Raw genomic sequence first — 21,693 nt, 5'->3', positions numbered from 1 at the left:
CAGTAACTAGACAAAGGAATAGAATTCTTCATGTCCCAGCAGCAACCCATTTCAAGTTTCTATATATTTGAACTATGAAATGCACACTATTTGGAGGATTCAAGAGAACCTAAGCATATACAGATCTATTCATTGTGATCATTGTTTCAGAACACTATGATACCCACTAGTGATTGGCATCATTTCAAGGGTGACTGACATAATTTCAAATGTTCACTTTTGGTGAGAAAAAAAGGAAGGCAAGCACCAACCATTTGATTAAAGAAATGAAGACTGTTCCCAGAGGAGTGCAGGACCTCAAACAGGCTTTTAGTGGCATAGAACCTTCGTGGGCACTGGCTCTCAGAGGTCCTGTTACATATAGGCAGTGAGTATCCTGGATGCAGCTGTGGAAGGTCATACCCAGCTTCCCATGTGGCATAGCTATAGGTTTACTGGAAGATCATCTATCCATCCCATTCAGAAGCAGTAAAGCGGAAAATAAGGAAACCAGCACTGGGGATCTCCCAGTGCTTGTGATTCCGACCAGGTCCATTTGGAGACATGTTGCAAACAAGTGAAGTGACTCCCTATTAACTCAAGGTTCAAATGTAAAAACTTCTGTTGAGCATTTAAAGCCCTTTGCCAGCCTGGCACCTAGGGACCTTCCCAGTTTTCTTTCCCTTTACTTCCCTTCACACACTGTACACCGGCCTCCTTCCTCTTCCTCATACTCTGGCCATCTCCTCTTTGCACTGGCTGTTCCCCATACCTAAAATGTTCTCCCTCCTTACCGCCACCTCTTGGGTTCCTTAAAGGTTCAGCTCAAATCACATTTTCTATAGGAGTCTTTTCCAAGTCCTGTTTTTCCCTTTCCTCTGACATTACTTTCCCTTTATACTGCATATATCATATCTTATACATACATACATTTTTTTGTACATTGTCTTCCCCACTAGAATGTGAGCTGAGGGCAGGGACTGTGTTTTTGTCTTTCTTAGTATCTTTAGCACTTAGCACTATGCCTGGTACATATTAATGCTTGTTGATTGATTAACTGAAGGTGCTTTTGAAGGACTTGGTATCCTAAGGAACCCCAACTCTGCCAGTGTTCATTAGTTATTTCAGCCTTGCATGTGTAAATACACACTTCCTTCTGGTTCATCACTGCCAATTAAAGGGAGACATCTCATTTTCTCCTTCTTTGCAAAACTGTCGATCTATAATCTATGTCCTACTGGTCTGTGGATGTCTATGGAAGGCAGACGGGAATTGGAAAAGGTTCAGTTGATCATATTAATGGAGATAGCTGCTGATGAGAGCTGACCTTAACCAAGTCTGTCTAATCTTGCATTTGACAGTGTGGTTCTGAGGTCTCACCCATCTCTAATGAATATTAAAAGCCACTGAGGATGAACACAACCCTTATAAAAAGTCCTCTTACCAACAGGCAAAAATGATACAGAGAACCCTCTGAACTGGGCAGCTGTGTCTTACAGATTTATCTTTAAGTAAAAGAGATGTTAGATCTGGAAATGTGGGTGTGATTATTCCAAGTCATCTTAAAGGACAAGGCCACAAATGGAAATAAAGACATGGTTAACTTCCTCTGACAAGCTATGAACATCATTGTTCTCAGTTGCCCTGAGGGGAAAATGGAGACAGCCCTTCCACCAACAAGTTGTTTCCCAGGATGGGATAAGAAAAAGGGAGGGAGGCAGGAAATTACAAACCAGGAGCAGATTCTCATTGTAGGAGCTGCGACTCCAGTAACCTCTAGGGAGAAACATAGACTCACACCTTGTCTGAAACCAAAGGCATTTGCACTTGTCGTTCTGTGTTTGTGCTTCTGAGTTACATAACCGACTAAATGACGGAGATCATTAATCTTCCTGTGCAAGAAGCCGATGTATATCAGGCAGAAATTAAACTAAGGTAACCAAGTTAGCCAGTCACAGATGTGTGTGAAATGATAGTTTATCAAATGCCGCGGTCCTACGGATCTCATTCAGAATAATGAGAATGCAGAGTCTGGACGAGATAGTAAAGGGTTATTAGCAAGCTTTACATGTGTTTCTTCCCTTGTTCTCCCCTCTTTTTTCTGAAAATGGACCAGACTCACTGGGTTTATGAAATGTGTCATGAGATAGTAATACGGAACATGCCCAACTTGATGGGATACAAGTCCCATTCTGCCTTCACCAGCAGAATCTAGTTCCAAAAACACCTCCCAAAGAGGCTACAAAAATGGTAAAGCTTTGCATTTGGAAGCTACATTGCAGAGAAGGAAGCTGATAATTGCTTTAAAATGCAGAGGGTAGAAAAAAGAGAGAAATCAACAAACACAATTATCTCTGACAAAGCCTTTCAGTGGCCAGAGTCAACTGTCATCAAGTTGGAAGGAGGAAAGTGGTTCCATGAATATTTGATACTTAAATAAAGTAGGCCAGGCAGAGAACCCTGCAGATGTTTCTGCTGGGCCATGTGATGTTGCTGTACTAACCTTCTCCCTTTCTCTTCTCTCCCAAGAAGTTTAAATGCCTTTTAAAAACATTTTAAAATTACTTTAAAGCCCTGAGAGTAGAAAGTAGGCCCTGGCAGTTTCTACTATGCTGAAAAGATTTTGGGTATGGTCTCAGGAACAGAAAAAGCCTATTTCTGGAGGATGAGCCTAGCTAAGTATGTAGGAAATCATCACCAGTAGACTTGGGAGCAGTCTCTTGTACCAACACAGTGAGAGTCACCAGAAACTAACTGCATTTGCCAGTAGAGCATTTATCACATACAAATTGGAGTTCTTGGCTTTAAGACTATTAGGTCATCAATGATCTTTATTGAGATAAATCCAATGGACTTTCCCAGATCCTCATTCTTCTTGACCTTGTTATAGCATTTGACACTCAATCACTCCTTCTCTCCTCAAAACTCTGAAGTAAAGCTGAACTCTGCTTCTCAGTCCTTCAGTTCTAATAGGTCAGCATTTGCCTTATCTTGCTGAGACCCAGTTTTCCATACCACCCTGGATCAATCAGGCTGCCAAGCATGTACCCCACTCTTTTTTAAGCTCCTTTTTATTTATGGTCTTATCCCATTAGACTGTAAGTTCCTTGAATGCAAAGACCTTCTTGCTGCTTATATATATATGCATGTATCTATCTATCTATCTATCTATCTATCTATCTATCTATATCACTAATACAGCACAATGCCTGATATGCAGTAATTGCTTAATAAATGCTCCATTTATCTTTGACAGGTCTCAAACCTATTATTGAGTTAGAAGGTTTCTACCCTAAACATGCGAAGGCTTCCCCCATGGAATGAGGAGAAAAGAATAATTTGTTCCAATAGCTATGAAGGCAGCTGAAGGCGGTGCTGTGGAGTTCTTAGAGCTTGATCAGGCAACAGAGATGCCAAGGTCATCCACTGCATCCTGGGCCATTGCTAGTCATCTTGACTTTTGTCCTGCCACACTGGACTTTGAATATTCAGGAAGAGTGGGGCTGATGACTTGGCGCAACTCTACCTCACTTAAATCCTATTCATGTGCAAGTCAAGACATCACCCATGATGTCATTGATCCTCTTTGAAAATGAAGGAGAAACAATACCCATCCATCTATCTATCTATCTATCTATCTATCTATCTATCTATCTATCTATCTATCGGCCTGGCTGTCTCTGTCTATCCATCTGTGTATTTTATCTGTCTATTGGCTATCTATTGTATATACTTAAAGATAATCATTTTGGCCTCTCTGAGGAGGATGGATTGGAGGAAAGGGCGACTTGAGACTAGGAGATCAATTAGGAATCCATTGCAATAAACCAGAAGAGGGGATGAGGACCTAAGTTTAGGTGACAGCTTTATGAGTAGAGAAAGGGGATATATGTGAGAGAGATTGTGTAGGTAGAAACAGGAATATTTGGCACCTGACTACATTATATTGGTTGGAGGGAGCCTGAGGAGTCAAGGATAAGAATGTGGGACATGGCCAACTTAAGAACCCCAAGAAGGAACAAGGACATAGTAAGGAGGACATGGAATAAATAGCACCAGCACACCTGTGGATGCTTCCCCTGATCCCTAGATAGTACTTAAAGGCTTAGGCTGCCCTGTGGGGACACTCAACATTTATACCCACAAGTGTAAGGAACTGTATGTAGAACAGTAGCAGTTGGGAACTGTCAGAGACCTAAGCTACATAGAAGGCTTTGACTGCATGAATGGCCAGTGCGTCTTCCTCCCACCACAGTGGGAGAGAAAGATTTGACTCTAAGCCCCCAAACTATGTATCTTCTTAAATTCCTGTGTTTGGATATAACCATAAATTGGTTTTGGGCCACCTGAGTTTCAGGAGAGCCTTCAGGCTGAGCCATAGTTTTGAAAATATTTAACTTTATTCCTTTTGCCTCATTGTTCAAGAATAAAAGGTTGCATATGTGTGTTTAAACCTACTTTGCCATGTTCATATAGGCCCACTGAAACATTGAAAGGGAAGAGGCAAGAGCCTCCCAGTTTGTGTGTGGACTAATAGAAGTGACTAACTTGGGGGTGGAGCCAAGATGGCAGAGTAGAAAGATGCACCTACTTTAGCTCTTCCCCTACAGCCCATACAATACCTGTAAAAAATGACTCTAAACAAATTCTAGAGCAGCAGAAGTCACAAAACAACAGAGTGAAAGAGATTTCCAGCCCAAGGTAGCCTGGAAAGCTGACAAGAAATGTCTATCGCACAGGGGATGGTGTGGAGTACAGCCCGCAGAGCCTAACCCAGCCTTGGCCATGGCAGGAACAGGACAGAAACAGGCTTCGGGAGTGTAATCTCCAGCAGCAACTGCAGTTCCCAGATCCCTCAAGCCACAAATGCCAAACACAGCTTCAAAGGACAGTGAGAAAGCTTTTTCACCTGGGTGAGAAGAGAGCAGAGTCCTTCTCTATCCCCGGCCCCACGTGGTGGTGGCAACAGCAGCAGCATCAAGTTTTGGAGCCCTTGGCCTAAAGACCCTGGGGGAACTGAACTGCTGATCTGGGTCTCAACCCTGAGTGGAGGCCCGGGGTGAGGAAGAGTGCTGGCATGGTGGAGCTGATGGAGGCTCTCGAAAGGGAATTCTACTTGGAGATCCAGGGCAGAAAATTTTTGGTAGCTCCCAGATCACAGCACAGGCCAGGAGAGGAGTAAACTCCTCTCTGTTGATTGTGCCACCTTGAATGAACTGAGAACTTACAAGTCCCCAGAGTATACCCTCCTCTTGACAAAGGACTTAAAAGTCAAGTAACTGGTTGGGAAAATGCCCCCAAAAGGGGAAAAAAATAAGACTATAGAAGGCTACTTTCTTGGTGAACAGGTATTTTCTTTTATCCTTTCAGATGAAGAAGAATAATGCATACTATCAGAAGAAGACCCAAAAGTCAAGGCTTCTGCATCCAAAACCTCCAAAATAAATATTCAATGGTCTCAGGCCATCGAAGAGCTCAAAAAGGATTTTGAAAATCAAGTAAGAGAGGTGGAGGAAAAATTGGAAAGAGAAATGAGAGTGATGCAAGAAATTCATGAAAAGTGAGTCAAAAGCTTGCTAAAGGAGACTCAAAAAAATGCTGAAGTAAATAACACCTTGAAAAATAGGCTAACTCAACTGGCAAAAGAGGTCCAAAAAGCCAATGAGGAGAAGAATATTTTAAAAAGCAGAATTAACCAAATGGAAAAGGAGATTCAAAAGATCACTGAAGAAAACAGTTCTTTAAAAATTAGAATGGAGCAGATGGAAGCTAATGACTTTATGAGAAACCAAGAAATTACAAAACAAAACCAAAAGAATGAAAAAATGGAAGATAATGTGAAATATCTCATTGGAAAAACAACTGACCTGGAAAATAGATCCAAGAGAAACAATTTAAAAATCATGGGACTACCTGAATGCCATGATCAAATAAAGAGCCTGGACATCATCTTTCATGAAATTATCAAGGAAAACTGCCCTGATATTCTAGAACCAGAGGGCAAAATAAATATTGAAAGAATCTACCAATCACTTCCTGAAAGAGATCCGAAAAGAGAAACTCCTAGGAATATTGTAGTCAAATTCCAGAGTTCCCAGGTCAAGGAGAAAATATTGCAAACAGCTAGAAAGAAACAATCTGAGTATTGTGAAAATACAATCAGGATAACACAAGATCTAGCAGCTTCAATAGTAAGGGATCAAAGGGCTTGGAATATGATATTCCAGAGGTCAAAGGAACTAGGATTAAAATCAAGAATCACCTACCCAGCAAAACTGAGTATGATACTTCAGGGGAAAAAATGGTCATTCAATGAAATAGAGGACTTTCAAGAATTCTTGATGAAAAGACCAGAGCCGAATAGAAAATCTGACTTTCAAACACATGAATCAAGAGAACCATGAAAAAGTAAAAATGAAAGAGAAATCATAAGGGACTTACTAAAGTTGAACTGTTTATATTCCTACGTGGAAAGATAATATTTGTAACTCTTGAAACTTTTCTCAGTAATTGGGTAGTTGGAGGGATTATACATATATATATATATATATATATAGATGGAGAACACAGGGTGAGTTGAATAGGAAGGGATGATATCTAAAAAAATAAAATTAACGGGTGAGAGAGGAATATATTGGAAGGAGAAAGGGAGAAATAGAATGGGACAAATTATGTCTCATAAAAGAGGCACGAAAAAGCTTTCTCAGTGGAGGGGAAAAGGGGGGAGGTGAGAGGGAAAAAGTGAAGCTTACTCTCATTACATTTGGCTTAAGGAAGGAATAACATGCACACTTAATTTGGTATGAAAATCTATCTTACACTACAGGAAAGTAGGGGAGAAGGGGATAAGTGGGGTAGGGGGACAATGGAAGGGAGGGCAGTGGGAGGAGGGAGCACTTTTGAGGAAGGATAGAATCAAAAAAGAGAATAGAAACAATGGGGGGCAGGATAGAATGGAGGGAAATATAGTTAGTCTTTAAGGACATGACTAATATGGAAGTCTTTAGCAAAACTACACACATATAGCCTATATTGAATTGCTTGCCTTTTCAGTGGGGATGGGTGGGGAGGGAGGAAAGGAGAGAAGCTGGAACTCAAAGTTTAAAGAATGAATGTTGAGAATTGTTTTTGCATGCAACTGGAAAATAGGAAATACAGGTATTGGGGTATAGAAATCTATCTTGCCCTACAAGAAAAGAGAGAAGATGCAGATAAGGGAAGGGAGGGGTGTGATAGAAGGGAGAGCAGACTGGGGGAAGGGGTAATCAGAACGCATGGTGTTTGGGGGTGAGGAAGGAGAGATGAGAAAATTTGGAATTCAAAATCTTGTGGAAATAAATGTTGAAAACTAAAAATAAATAAAGAAAAAAATAAGAAATATTTAAAAATGTGACCAACTAGAAAAATCCACACAGACTGTACAACCCAAGGCTAACAAGATGAGCAGAACTTCTTAACACTTGGAACTATTCTGAAAGTGAAATGGGCTGCCTCTTAAGTTAATAAGTTCGCTGTTACAATAGAGACTGGTTGGCCATTTGTTGGGGATGGTAGAATAGATTTCTTCCTGTGTGTGGGACGGACCTGATGATCTCTAAGGTATCTTCCGACTGAGATTCTTTGAGGCAAGAAGTTACCAGAGGTGTATGCTGCCTACTTGGGAATCTTTCCCTGGAACCCTCTGTGGACAAGCAGCACCGACAACATGGAAAAGCATCTCTCATGTTGCTTTTTGTGGTTGTTGAGACCTGATTTGCCAGGATTTGTATCAGTGCTTTTGGAACAGGGGTAGGGCCTATCGGGGACATTTCCATGTGAGTGGGCCATGGTTCAGAGACAGGCAGCAGATACAGCAAACAGAAAATCTACTATCTCAGACACTAGCTTTATGTCACTTAATCTCTGTACCTCAATTTCCTTATCTGTAGAATGAGGGTACCACTCGGGTTCCTTCCACCTCAAAATCTAGGGCACCATGATTTTGTCATCATAGGGAATAAAATAAGTTGATGAAATTCTTATTATTTGTATGATAAGAATAATCCAACCATTACTCATGGTATCAGATAATCTTCCTGAGTGTTCATAGGGGAAGAAAGTACAATGTCAAGGCTCTAGCCCTTCTTAGTATTCTTTCCTCATAGTTTTCAGCAGGATGAAGAGAAGAGAGCAATTATTCCCTTTTAAAGGCCATTGTAGTTTTAAGAATCAGAATGCAGTATTTCTTCTTATTAAGATACAGAAGCACCTTGCTGCTAGTGGAGAGGCATTTGAAGGTATATGGAGTCAGGCCCAGATGAAAAGGGACAGACTCTGATGAAAAGCCAAGGATGGGCATTGTGCATATATTCAGGTTAAGAGGAATGGTTTCATAAAAGATTGGCCTGGAAGCCGATGTGTGTTTCAAGATAAATGGTTCCTCGGGTTTCAGTGATTGTCTCTCCTAGTCAGAGTAAATGGCTGTTTACCATGGCAACAGCTACATCAGAGACACAAAGCACATTCCATAGGAAACACACTCAAGACCAGGCAAGCTGAGCCTCTGACATTTTCTTTCTGCTTTCCTCTCATTGTTTTTTGAGCATCCTTCCTCCTGGAACATGTTCCCAGTAGCATGCATGAGAACCTCACACAAACCTATTTCATCTTATAATTCTTGCTAGTCCTGTATCCTCTGCTTCTTAAGAGTGCTTCCATAATATGTAAATACAAATGAACTGCAACAAGGAATTTGAAGAGACTAGCCTTCAAAAAAAAATTATCAGCTATGAGACTCTGAGCAAGTAAGTCACTTAACCTCTGAGTGTGCCCAAACAGCTCTTTCGAATTCTAAGTTGTAGAACACTTGCTGATTTGCATTGGTAGAGAGGATTTCCTAATGAGGAGCTCTTTATATCAGTGAAATCACAGGGCCAGACCACTGCCCTACAACTGTCCCCATAACCCAAAAGTCTCTGATTAGATCCCATCTGGAGTTTTATGTTCAGTTCTAGACACTACAACTTAAGGAGAAAGAACTTGATGAACTGGATAACATCCACAAGATGGCAACCCAGATGGTCAAGGGAGTCCTTACCCTATTTGGATCTGCTGAAAGAAATAGTAAAATTTAATATGGAGAAAAGAGTTGGGGATGGAGATGTAAAAGCAATATTGAAGTGCCTGGAGAGCTGCCATACGGAGAGGGTCAGATTTGTTCTGTTTGTTAGAAGTTGCAAAGAGGCAGATTTTGACTTAATGTCATGAAAAACTTCCTAATACTTGAAATGATCATAAAGGAGAATGGGGTTCCTTGGTAAGTAGTGAGTTGCCCATCATTAGAAGTCTTCAATTAAAGATGCAATGTCATAGTTAGGATTCTTTTTAAAGTATGGGCTGTAAAGGTATCTTAAAAAACTAAAATGATGATATTCTTGAGTAAGTCATGCCTTTATGGAGGACCGCTGTCTGTCCATGATATGGACAGCAAACAGCATAATTTTACTTCAACCCATCACGGGGAGAGGTTGACCTAATCCTGAATCCTGGTGCGGGCAGGTATAGTGACATTCGGAGCTCCTTTCAAAACATGATATAGGAGCAAGCTCCTCTCATCACACATATACATCATTAAAAGTCATCCAATTTGGATGTATTAATAGAAAACAAACCTCTACATATGTTCAAATTAGCTGATAAACATGGCATATTGCTGTCCAAACAATGCATTTGCACTCCTCTATTAATGTCCTACCCTGATATTTCATCATTCTTCATATGAACCTGACCTTACATTTTGGAAGGTTAGGTAAGCAAAGTCGGACAGGTTTTTTGAATACAGGAACAGGTTCCAATATTCAAGGAACAGCTGGAAATGTAAGCATTCCAGAGCTTCAAAAAGTACTTAACAGAGAGTAAGCACCTAATAAATGTTTGTAGAATTGAATCGAATATAGCACCAAAACCCAGCAAGGTTAGAACCCATCAGCTAGTTCTTATAGTATCTGCCACCATATTGTTAACATACCACTCTGTTGGATCCATTGCACCTGGGGCGTGGAACCAACAATTGCTGAGGACAGGGTGATCTCTCAGTACCAGCTGAGTAATGGGGCCATGGTTGTACATGGTCAATACTACTGCTTGGGTTATAGTGGGCTCAGGTACCCTAGGGATCCCCCCTTTCCATCCCTTTTTAACAAATTTGCTCTCTACAAGAGGTTTTCCCTCCTCAATTTTTATTTACAAAGTTATCCATATGCTAGAACCAGCACCAGTGTATTGCAGGTACCACTGGCCCCATTTATCAAAAGGCAGGAGTTGTGGTCCAAGCTCTGCCACCACACTCCATGACCTTGAGGAAGTCATTATAATCCCATAAGAGTCATTTAAAAGTCCTCCCCCCTCTTTGCCCACTTCCCTTCCCACTCCCGTGCTGATGTTGAATTGTCATAGTGTGTGTGTGTGTGTGTGTGTGTGTGTCTGGTAAGGGGTGGGACACAGTGGGGATAGGAGTAGGAGCAACAATTCTCCTTCTTACTCTGGAATCAAAATCTGGTCAAATTTAGGCATTGACAAGTCATGTGTGGCCTGGAAAGGGTTGGAAACTCCTGTTCTAGTGTTCTCTAAGGCTCTAGCTCTTACCTGACTTTTCTGCTAAAAGTGACTATCAGTTACTTCTGGGCTCCATTTTTAATTGGCATCTGACAAATATGTCAATACAAACTCAACTACTCTGTAGACTGGGGTGATTTGCCATGTTTGGGCAAACTCTAATTACTGCACTTGAAGGGGACCTCCCAAAGGATAGAACACCATGCTGATTCTAACTACAACAACCCAAGTAATTACTAAGGCTTTTAAAGCAGACGTTTAAATGAAAAGGAACTTCTGAACCAAAAGCCCAAACAAACTGCACCAACTTGCTAAAAAGCCTGAACTGCCCTGAGCCCCAGTGCTAATTTTTTAAGTAATCAGAGAAGCAAACAAAAACAGGAGAGCAAAGTCGAAGCTAAATGAAACCTATTGCTGTTAATTAGCTATGGGACCTTGGGAAAACTCACTTCCCTTCCCTGAGCCTCAGTTTCCTTATTTTTAAAATGAAGATGCTTTACCAGATGATTTCTAAGGTCCCTTCCAGCTCAAATATGATGCTCCATGTTTCCTAAAAAACGCTTCCATGGAATAAAACTTAGAACCTTAAAAATAGTCTCCAAAAGGAACTTGAAACAAACCAATATTATTTCCTTCAAGTCCTTGTTTAAAAGTTCCTATGGTTCCCAGGCCTGGATTAAAAGATCTCTAAGTCCAACTCTGGAAAATCACATTGAACAGAAATGAATGAACCGGCTCTTCTGTTAGCTGAGATCTTGCTGTGTGCTTTGAATTTGGCTTTCTCAGGTCAGTACTCCCGCACCTCCCATACCATGTTGGTACAGTCAGGTGTCTGAAAGAGGGAGAGAGAAAAAAAGAAGTGACTAAGTAACAAGTGGAACCCAGTCTTAATTGGATTAGTGTCTGTTTATTTTGAAAGACCCACAGCGCCCTACAGTCTCCAGTATATGGCAACTTTATTTATATGTCAACATTATAATTTCCTGAGCAAAGCTATTGCTAAGAACTCTGAAATGTGAGACAAATTCAGGTGAGCAGAGAGGAATGAGGTGGCTTAGAGGACAGTCCACTCTGGTGGGCTGTAGTCACGCCAAGTTAGGAAGTGGCCCTTCCCCAGAGAGCCCAGCTAGGGTGCAGCAGTAGAGGAAGATGGGTCCCAGGAAAGAGATGGTGGGAGAGGGAAGGGTGGCATCCCATGTGAGACAAGGGAATGGAGCCAATCTGCATGGCACAGGGTCAGTGGAGGGACCTCTTAGAATGATGGGCAATTTGGGTGAGAGAGTGTCCTCTTTCCTGGATACTATAATGCACCCTGGGGAAAAGCTGTCGTCATCCTGCGTTAGGGCTAACTCAGCTCCTGGATCTAGCAAATCTTTCTAAATGGTAGAGAAAAGATTTCCCAGGAAATCTAGGAAATAAAGGTGCCTCCTTCCCCCTCCCTTTTAAAAAAAATCTGCTCTTCTGAAAAATGAGAACAAGGAGAATCCAGGAAAGCATTTCGGTGAGTGCTGTGTGGAAAAGATGATAGCTTTGCTCTTTGTCCTGAAATTCCTTTATAACCTGACTAAGTAGCAGGTGCAATGAAATTGCCCTTGTCTAAGGCAATCATACAAGAGACAATGAAGTCCTTGCCCAATGAGGCTCAGCCGCAGAGGCCAAAAAAAAAGGAGAGGTCAGTGGCTTAGCCGCATAGGGAGTCCTGTCAATGAGACAGTCCACCCTGGAGCAGTCTAGGCCAAGATAGCAAAGGGCTTCCAAGGAGCAGGATTTTCTGGCCTTATTATGCAGAGAATTATCTCAAACCTGCAGTTAGTTATCTTGGCCTATGAAGACACCACCTAAAAAGTGTTCATTGAGTGAACTCATCCTGTCAATCTCTGTTTCTTGAGAAACAAGCATAGTGAGAGATGTGACTTCCATGACTAAGGAGTGCAGTACTCTGGAATATGTAGGAAGGCAAGGGAGAGGATTGGAATATGGATCCGGTATTGGCCAATCTAAAGAAAATATACAATTTGAGTCACATATTTTGTTAAAGCCTCGTTTTGGATTCAGCTTTGATTTGGCACTTTGAGTTTTGTTTCTTTCCCCCACCAGGCAGAGTCCACTGGGAGAAGGGAGGTGGAGGCAGGTGCAGGAGGTAGCCAGTGGGATTCTGGTCCTGGCCTTGCCTTCCAGGCAGTGTTCCCAGTACTGTTTTGTTACTGATGGCAGCAAGGCAGTGGCTCCTAATTGTTTACAAAACCCCAGTGTTGGCTTCCAGCTGTGCTCTGGTAATGAGTGCTCTTTAATAAAGCGGTTACACAATGCCAGGCCTTGGCAGAGCTGCCAGGATGAATGAAATGGCAACGTTTGGCCTCTGACAGGTCAACAGGAACGCCATCTTGGATTTGCTCAGTTCCAAAGATTCTGGAGTTTGCTTTGGACTGCTTATCCTCCAAGCCTTACCAAGAGTGCTTTGAAGTCTCAAAGTTCTCCTTCCTCCCTCACCCCTGACTTCCAAGTTTCTGATGAAGCTCTTGAAGCATGAAAAGTATGGCTCGGGCAGCCAGCCCAGAATGCCGGGGAGGATGGGGCCATTGGAAAGCTGGCCTGCCAATTCTCCTGAGCCCTCTGTCCTGGTAGAGGCTGCCTGCTGTACAGTTTGCCTCCGTATCAGCTGCTTGCATTTGTCAGGTCCCTGGTAGCCAAGCACTCACAAGAGGCAAGTTAAGCTAATTATCTTCCACTCTCCCCAATATCCTTCCAAAGCCACAAAAATCTTTTAGTCACCAATCTACAGAGCCCAAAATGAATTGGAGAGTAGACAAGTGTCTGAGGAGCGTGGAGTGTTTGGACAACAGTAGCTTGGTTGTTTGATCTTACTCATTTTCCTGGGCTTTCTGCACAATCTTCACCATTCACCAGATAATGGTCACTTCACTTTGTTCTTCTATGTTGATAGCGATACAGTCTTAATTAGTTTCTCTCTCCTCTGAGTCATCCTTCCCCCAGGGTCACATTCATCTTTAAAATGTATAACTTTGGTCATGTCACTCCCCTACCAAAAAATTTGCATTGATTCCCCAATAAAAGCCAAGGTCTTTTACCATCTTGCCCCAAACCTACATGTTACTCACACCCTACACTTATCCAGATTAGCCATGTCCCCAAAATGTGCCTGGAGGATTCTGCTATTGTACCTCTGCTCACATTTTCCCCTCCATTTAGATGATCCCAAACCCATATGGAGAGCTGGATTTGGAGTTAGATGATCTGGATTTGAATTCCAGCTCTTCTATTTATCTGAGGCATTTGCCTTTACACTTCTGTGTGACTTTGGGAAAGTAACTCCAGAGCCCAGAGCTCTATCTGTGAAATTAAGTTGGACTCAATGACATCTGTTTACGATCCCAGTTATTTTACCCATCCACGGAGACCCAGTTCAATTACAGTATCATCTAGGAAACCTTCTCTAACTACTCTTCCAACTAATTTCTGGTGCTCCTTCTGTCCTCTGAATTTCTAGAGTATTTGTTCTTTATACCATTCAAATAACTGGTACCTACTGACTTGATTTGTCATTTATCTTTTCATGTGTGTATGATAATAATAACTAACAATCATATGACACTATGTGTTCAGTAATATGCTAAGTATTTTACAATTATTATCTCATTTGGTTCTCACAACAGCCCTGGGATTATATTATCATCCTCATTTTATAGATGAAGAAGAAGCGGAAGCAAATGGAAGTGAAGTGATTTGCCGGGGTCACATAGCTAGTAAGCATCTGAGGTTGGATTTCAACTCAGGTCTTCTTGAATCCAGGCCCAGAGCTTTATCCACTGGTCCACCTAGGTGCCCTAGACTATAAGCTCCTTTAGGGCAAGAACTATGTCTTATGCATCTTTGTATACCTCAACACTTAGAGCAGCGGCTCCACCTCTTAGATCCATATGATTTTTTTACTGTCACCACCACTTGTATTACTATCCATAGCAACAGTGATCTCTAAGTAATGGTGGACATCATTTAACTTGGGGTGAGAGTGGCAATTTGGTGAGGAGAAGTTTCCCAGAATTAAGAAGCAACCTCAGACCCTCTTCAAGCTAATATACTTTGCCCCATCACACTTAAGAAGCAAAAAAATCTATAATTTAAAAAATTATCCACACAAGTATGAAAATGACTGGATTTTATGCAGGTGGAGTTTTCCTAATTAATCTCCAAGATATTATTGGAAACTGAGGAAATGAAAATTATAATTATTGGCAGAAATGGACTATTAGAAATAATCAGTTTGATTCATGAAGACTGCTGTAAAAGGAAAGATTCCAGTTGGAAATGAAACTGTTCACACATGCCAAAGTTAAGGAAAGGTAGGGAAGCCTGCATTTGTGCTTGAAAGATAAAAGGAACTGCCAAACTCTCTCTCTCTCTCTCTCTCTCTCTGTCTGTCTGTCTGTCTGTCTCTCTCTCTCTCTCTCTCTCTGTCTCTGTCTCTCTGTGTCTCTCTGTCTCTGTCTCTCCCTCTCCCTCTCTCCCTCTCTTCCTCTGTCTCTCCCTCTGTAAATGGTATTTTCAGCATTCACAATGTCTCTGTGGTTTTAATAAACATCTAACTATTCCCATAGCTCCTTCCTATGACAGTCAATGCCACTAGCTGACCCCACATAGCAGCCTTTACCTTGTGTGGGAGCACTGTATCTTCCTGGGGCACTTCCTCTGTTACTGGGTACAAGGGAAGGCTCAGCATCCACTCCTAGATGCGAGTCTACAGACAAAGAATACGTCAATTATCATCAGTGGTGGTCAACCTCTGGTTGATTGCTGTCTTATACAAATATGCAAGCACAAAGAGATGGGCAAAATCCCTTGAATAGAGTGCTCTTCTCCCAGGTACATGAAAGATAAGACACATCTCCTGGAGATGACAGCACCAACAGACTGGCCCAACAAGATATATTAAAAATTTATAACATGAGGGAAGAAGGATCTGTCATAGGGAGGAGCTCCATAAAGCACATTCTCCCTAAAGGATACTACTCTGTAATGCTTTCTATGAGACCAAAAAGGGTCAGGTTTTTGTACCCACACCCAGCACTGGGAGCAGTTCATCACTGTTTCCAGATGGGAGGAGCCTCCTTTCTGCCCCATAGCTCCAAGTATGGGGTGTGACCCACAGATGGGGCATATGTGATGTTCTTGACATTCTGCAGCTTCTTCTGGGCATGCAGGGCTCTGTTGTGACTGCGTGGATAACAATTACGAATAATGAATAATAATGAATAATGTCACTAGGAATCCCAGGGCTCACCCCAAGCACTAGCCCAGATCAGGAATGGAGAATAAGACAGAAAAAGACATGCCGATGGTGTTCAACTCACTGGGCTCACTGCCTCCTAAACAAGCATGGACTGACCAGTCACCAGACCTCATTGGAAAGATGTAGAAAGGAAATTCCTGGGACTTAAAACAACTCTCTTCATCTCTGCCCCACCCTTGCCACTCAAATTGATTTAGGGTGATAAGGGCAAGAAAATCGTCTTTCACACCTATTCACAAGAGACCTTAAGGTTAAGAATCTGAGTTAAAGGGTCAAACTGACCTGGACAGTGTCCGGCATCATCCTAGTTCATAACAGAAACACAAAAAAGGGTAATTAATCTCTGACTGAGGAAGACAATGTAAATATATGTTGTAGGAAGAAAGACAATGGGGCAATAAATGTAGTCAAAGTCTTTTGAGTTGGAAGGGGTTGTGATAGGAGGAGGGTCAGATGTATAAAGTGTCATACTTTTTTTTTAAAGGAATTCTCAGAACTTCTTTGGTTTATTCTATTAGAGTTGCTAAAATTCCTCTTCCGTTAGAAGAAAACTTTTCTGGAAAAACTCTGTCAGTAATGATCTTTGTGTCAATCCACTTCCATATCCTGGAATGTCCAAGCCATGGGTCACCTGGATAAGATTCCTGCATATCTTCTAAGAAAGAGATGTACATGGGGTCAAGCCAAAATAGTAGAATAAAGGCAAGGACTCACCTGAGTTCTTTGCAATTCTCCTCTAAAAAATATTAAAATAATGGAAACAATTTTCCAGTCTAAGAAAACAGATGATTGTCAGAAAGGGCTCTCTCACTGGGGTGAGAATGGGATGAGAATGGAGCACAGTCTAGCATAGGCTGAGCCCTGGCAAGCTAACAGCACACCTTGGGGGACTAAATTAACAGTGGTACCTTCTGGAGCTCTCAGCCCAAGGATGGTAAGAGGGTCAGACAATTGATCAGAAAGAGATTACTAGGGACCCTTTACTGGCACTGGCAGCAGGACTTTGTGGCATTGATGATATGGAAGTTCTAGGTTGTAGTCCCAAAGCAAGGAGGAGCACTAGCAGGATCAGGGACCCTGGTCATAGTTCCAGGGCAGAAAAGAATGTTTGTGATCACTCACAGAGCACAGACCAGGAGAATAGTGACCCCACTTCTTAGATCATACCAACTTTGAAGAACTGAAAACTTACAGACTCCCAGAACTAGCTCTGAAAACAGCAGCATGAAAAATATGAAGCTTGGGATAGTGCCCTCTCTACCGTGGAGCAGAACCCAACTTTAACATAAAGTTAAAAGTCACAAAATAGGTTGGGAACATGAGCAAACAATAAAAAAGCCCCTGACCATAAGAAGGTACTGTGGTGATAGGGAAGATCCAAATACAAACTCAGAAGAAGACAACAATGTCAAAACATTCGAAGAAACATGTGAATTGGTCCCAGCCCCTCCCCACCAAAAAATGCCTGGAAGAACTCAAAAAAGATTTTTAAAATCAAATAAAAAGCCAGAGGAAAAATTGGGAAAAGAAGTGAGAGTGATGCAAAAAGATCATGAAAAAGAGTCAACAGTATGGTAAAGGTTGCACAAAAATACTGAGGGAAATAATACTTTAAAAAACAGAATAGGTCAAATGGTAAAAGATAAACAAAAATCAACTGAAGTGAAAAACTTCTGAAAAAGCAGAATTGACCAAATGGAAAACAAGGTATAAAAATCCACTTAAGAAAAGAATTCTTTAAGTAGAATTGGCCAAAAGGAAAATGAGGTATAAAAGCTCATTAAAAAAATAATTCCTTAAAAATTAGAATTGGACAAGTGGAAGCTAATAACTCTACAAGACATCAAGAAACAATAAAACAAAATCAAAAGAATGAATAAATAGACAAAAATTTGAAATATCTCCTTGGAAAAACAACTGACCTGAAAAACAGATTGAGGAGAGATAATTTAAGAATTATTGGACTACCTGAATGCCATGAAAAAAGTGCCTAGACATTATTTTTTTTCAAGAAATTATCAAGGAAAACTGACTCAATTTCCCAAAGGGTAAAAGAGAACTGGAAAGAAACTACAGATCACCTCCTGAAAGAGATTCCAAAATGAAAACTCCCAGGAATATTATTGCCAAATTCCAGAGCTCCCAGGTCCAGGCGAAAATATTGCAAGCAGCCAGAAACCAACAATTCAAATATTGTGGAGCCCCAACTGAGATCACACGAGATTTGACAGCTTCTACATTAAAGGATCAGAGAGCTTAGGATATGATATTCCAGAGGGCAAAGGATCTAGGTTTACAACCAAGAATCATCTACCCAGCAAAACTCAGTATAAGCCTTCAAAGGGGAAAATGGATAATTAATGAAATGGAAGACTTTCAAGTATTCCTGATGGAAAGACCAGATCTGAATAGAAAATTTGACTTTCAAATACAAAACTCAAGAGAAGCATAAAAATGTAAATAGGAAAGAAAAATCATAAGAAATTCAATAAGGTTAAAGTGCTTACATTTCTACATGGGAAGACAATACTTGTAACTTCTAAGAACTTTATCATTATTAGGGCAGTTAGGAATATACACAGTCAGAGGGCATGAGTGTGAGCTTGCTATGATGGGATAATATCCGAAAATAATAAAATTAAGGGGTGAGAAAGAGGGAGGCACTGGGAGAAGGGGGCATAGAGAGGCAGAATGGGATAGATTATCTAACGTAAGAGAGGCACAAAGGAGATATTACAGCAGGATAGCAAGATGTGAGGATGGTGGGCAATGCTTGAATCTTAATGTCATCAGAATTGACTCAGGGAAGGAATAATATACATACTCAGTTGAGTACAGAAATATATCTCATCCTACAGGGAAGTAGGAGGGGAGGGGATTAAGAAAAGGGGTGTGTAGGGGAGGCAAAGTTTACAGAAGAGAGGACAGATTGGGAGAGGGAATAGTCAGAAGCAAAACACTTTTGAGGAGGGACAGGGTGAAAGGAGAGAGAGAAAGAGAGGGATAAACGGGAAAAATAGGATAGGGGGAAATACACAGTTAGCAATCATAACTATGAATGTGAGTGGGATGAATTCACCCATAAAACGGAAGTGGATAGCAGAATGAATTAAAAACTGGAATCCTACAATACATTGTTTACAAGAAACACACTTGAATAAAAAATATACACACAAAGCAAAGGTAAGGGGCTGGAGCCAAATATATTATGCTTCAGCTGAAGTAAAAAAAAAAAATCAGGAGTGACAATACTGATCTCAGACAAAGCAAAAGCAAAAATAGATCTAATTTAAAAAGATAAGCAGGGAAACTGCTTTTTTTTTTTTTGCTAAAAGACACTAGACAATGAAGTAGTATCAGTACTAAACATATATGTACCAAATGGTATAGTATCCAAATTACAGTAAGTTTAAAAGGTTTCGCATAAACAAAACCAATACAACTAAGATTAGAAGTAAAACAGAAAACTTGGGGGGAAAATTTTACAGGAAGTTTATCTGATAAAGGCCTTATTTCTCAAATATATACAGAAATAAGTCAAATTTATAACAATACAAGTCATTCCCCAATTGATAAATGGTCAAAGGATATGAACAGGCAGTTCTCAGGTGAAGGAATCAAAACAAGCTATAGTCATATGAAAAAAAAATGTTCTTAAATCACTATTGATTAGAGAAATGCAAATGAAAACAACTCTGAGGTACTACCTCACACCTATCAGACTGGCTAATATGACAGAAAAATAAAATGACCAAAGTTGGAGGGGATGTGGGAAAATTGAGACATTAATGCACTGTTGGTAGAGTTGTGAACTGACCTAACCATTCTGGAGAACAGTTTGGAACTATGCCCGAAGGGCTATAAAACTGTATATACCCCTTGACCCAGAACTACTACTATTAGGTCTATATTCCAAAGAGATTTAAAAAAGAAAAAAGATCTATATATACAAAAATATTGATAAATGCTATTTTTGTGGTAGCAAAGAATTAGAAATTGAGGGGATGTCCATTTATTGGAGAATGGCTAAACAGGATGTGGTGTATGATTGCAATGGAATACTATTGTTCTATAAGAAATGATCAGCAGGATACTTTCAGAAAAACCTGAAATGACTTCAATGAACTGATCCAAGGTGAAGTGAATAGACCCAGGAGAATACTGTATACAGTAGGAGCAACATAATAACCAATTGTGAACGACTTGGCTAACTCAGAAATACGATGATCTAAGACAATTCTGAAGGATTTATGATGAAAAATCCCACCTACTTCCAGAGAAAGAATTGATAAAGTTTGAATGGAGATCAAAGCATACTTTTTTACCTTTATTTTTTAGTCTGTATTTTCTTTCACAACATGATTTAAAATATGGAAATATGTTTTGCATGACTGCACATGTAAAACATATATCAAATTGCTTACCTTGTCAATGAGGGGGGAGAAAAAAGAGGCAGAAAATTTTAAACTCAAAATTTTTATAAATGAATGTTAAAATGATTCTTACATGTAATTGGAAAAATATGTGAATATATACATACACATACATACATACATATGTATATGTGTATGTTAAGAGATGTGCTTCAGCTGAAATACTCCATTTCCTTACATTGCTTCCTTAAGGAAGAGACTGGAGGGGAGGAGGACTTGCTTATTGGAAAAGTGACTGAAGCTCGAATAACATTATGTTGGAAACTCTGGATATTTAGGGTTGTCTTTCTTGGACAAAACCTGGTGAAGAGGGGTAGGTCTACCCAACCTTGAACTTTTATTGTTGTTCAGTCATTTTAGTCATGTCTAACTCTTTGTGACCTTGTTTGGGTTTTCTTGGCAAAGTTACTGGAATGGTCTGACATTTCCTTCTCCAGCTCATTTTACACATATGGAAAGTGAGACAAACAGGGCAAGGTGACTTGTCCACAGTCACACAGCTAGTAAGTGTCTGAGGCTGGATTTGAACTCAGGTCTTCCTGACTCCAGGCCCAGCACTCTCTCCACTGCACCATGTAGCTGCCCCTACCTTGAGTAGCTAGGACTAAAGTCATTATTTATGGCAATAAATGGCTCATCCTGTTGCTAGGCCTTTCTTTTGCTCTAAGATCTGATCAACCCCAGGGGTCTTGAAACCTGGAATTAAACTTTCTTTTCTGAGGAAGTCAGTATACCCTCTACCATCCCTGGCCATAAATGAATGGGCCTTCATGTGCCAATTTATGTATATACTATCTTTCCCTTCCTCATTAGAATATAATCTCCTTGAGGGGAGGCACTGTTTTTGCTTTTTCTTTGTATCCCCTGTATCTAGCAAAGTACCTGGTACATAATAAGCACTTAATAAATGCTTGGTGGATGGACTGATTTTCCCATATCTAATGTCCTAGAAACTCATATCTGTGCTTTTCACCTCTGCTCTGTGGTGGGTTTATATAAGAAGTATTTAATCCCATGGTATAGACACTAACTCTACTTAGGAACATGCTCCCTGTGAACTGTGAACCTCTATAAGTTATCACTGTCCAGGGCCATCAATAAGATATGTGTACTGTACCAAAGCTCTACCATGACATATAGTAGAAATCCCATTTCAGTGACAGGCCTGGGAACCTATGAGGCATGCAGTTGGTACCTCCTGCTTATCCACAGGAGTGGTGGCAGCGAGAGGGATAGCCTCTCTGGGCTGGTGACACCCCAGAGCATCATGAAAATAATGAAGTATTGAGGCCGCTGAATTCCACTGATGAAAAACATTTCTTTGAAGGGAGAGCTTGCCTTTTGGTTGAGTCTCATCATGATTACAAGGCAGGAAGGCTG

General features: G+C 40.8%; 1 long non-coding RNA gene across 2 annotated transcripts in view; it reads right to left on the bottom strand.

Annotated features, from left to right (window-relative positions):
• The window catches only part of LOC140513935 (uncharacterized), a 75,135-nt gene that overhangs the window by 37,927 nt on the left and 15,515 nt on the right, over window positions 1-21,693 (bottom strand). The window contains exons 3-4 of one of the 2 annotated variants that reach the window (XR_011970417.1): window positions 15,242-15,328; window positions 11,029-11,404 (exon numbers count right to left, since the gene is read on the bottom strand). The exons of the other annotated variant lie outside the window; for it this stretch is intronic. This is a non-coding gene — a long non-coding RNA (uncharacterized lncRNA). Of the gene's footprint in view, window positions 1-11,028; window positions 11,405-15,241; window positions 15,329-21,693 lie in introns of those variants that run through there. 2 annotated transcript variants of the gene reach the window in all.

This window comes from Notamacropus eugenii, chromosome 1 (assembly GCF_028372415.1).
Source record: "Notamacropus eugenii isolate mMacEug1 chromosome 1, mMacEug1.pri_v2, whole genome shotgun sequence".
Taxonomy (NCBI): Eukaryota; Metazoa; Chordata; class Mammalia; order Diprotodontia; family Macropodidae; genus Notamacropus; species Notamacropus eugenii.
Note: the sequence above shows the minus strand (reverse complement) of the source record. Positions and strands in the feature narration are given on the sequence as shown.